Source organism: Schistocerca gregaria, chromosome 3 (assembly GCF_023897955.1).
Source record: "Schistocerca gregaria isolate iqSchGreg1 chromosome 3, iqSchGreg1.2, whole genome shotgun sequence".
Lineage (NCBI taxonomy): Eukaryota > Metazoa > Arthropoda > Insecta > Orthoptera > Acrididae > Schistocerca > Schistocerca gregaria.
Window position 1 is genome coordinate 752,606,987 of NC_064922.1, and position 1,549 is coordinate 752,608,535.

Below are 1,549 nucleotides of genomic sequence, written 5' to 3' on the forward strand. Positions count from 1 at the left end.
CTCTCTTACCACGTAGCTTGTCGAACCTTCTTACATTTGCGACCATCTCCTCCCCGTAAAGGCGTTTGATGTAAATTTTGAAATTTTCCCGGCGAATCAATTGTTCAAATAGATTTTGAGCTTGCAGCCGGTCATCGTAAACTTCTTCGCATGATATTTCGGCTGGACAACTGCCAGCCATCTTCAGGTGAGCCGAACGAGGACTGACGCAGACGTTCTCCGTTCCGTCTTATATAGTGCGCTGACTTTCATAGTTTTGACATGCTCTTTCCTCAACTTATTTTATGTTTAACCAGGAATTTTTTGAACAGTCTGATGGTGTCGCCATGGACAGCCCTCTGTCCCCTCTGGTGGCTAACCTTTTTATGGAGGATTTTGAAGAGAGAGCACTTGAATCAGCAGTTTGTAAACCTACTATTTTCTGGAGGTGCGTCGATGATACTTTCATAGTCTGGCCCCACGGAGAAGAAAAGTTAATGGAGTTTTTTCATCATCTTAACTCCATCCATCAGAATATTCGATTTACCATGGAACTAGAGAAAGATGGTGTCCTTCCATTCCTGGATGTTCTGGTTAAACGGAAGAGTGACGGCTCGTTGGGACACTCTGTTTACCGAAAGCCAAGTCACACTGATTTGTACCTGCATTCTTCCAGTTGCCATCACCCATCCCAAACCATGAGTGTACTTAAAACCCTTGTGCACAGGGCACACACGGTGTCGGATGCAGAAAATTTGCCTAAGGAACTTGCACATTTAAGGACGGTGTTCAGAGACAATGGTTACTCGACCCGGCAAATTAACAGGGTCTTCGCAACTAGAGCCAGGAACCGGGAAGCGGATAAAGAAGAGAGTGTGCCAGCCAAGTCCCTAGCTTTTCTTCCCTTCGTTGGTAATATCTCTTTTAAAATAGCAAGGATTCTAAATACTTTTCATGTGAAAGTTGTTTTTCATCCACCTTCTAAGATTTCAGATTTGCTGGGTTCGGTGAAGGATGATCTGTTGCTGCGGAAGGCGGGAATTTACAAAATACCGTGTCAGTGCGGTATGGCCTATATAGCACAGGCAACACATACTGTGGAAGAGCGTTGTACAGAACATCAACGTTGCACCCTTCTACTGCAACCCAGTAAATCTGCAGTTGCGGAACATTGTAATTCTAACGGACATTCAATGGAGTACGACAAAACTTCGATTTTGGCCACAGCAACAACTTTTTGGGACTCCCTTATTAAAGAATCCGTTGAAATACGCAGTGCTGGAAATTTAATGAACCGGGACAGTGGTTACCAATTGAATAATGCATGGAATCCCGTCATCACAGAAATTTTCTCAAGACGAAGACGCCAGAAGACATCGATACCTGCGGCCAGCGACAATATCGACGGTACCTGAGATTCCCAGTTCCACCAGCGAGGGCGTTGTTGCTGGGCGGTGTGGTTCTTCTGTCTCCGCGACAGCAACGCATGCGCGGCAGTACTATCAGCGCACTATATAAGACGGAACGGAGAACGTCTGCGTCAGTCCTCGTTCGGCTCACCTGAAGATGG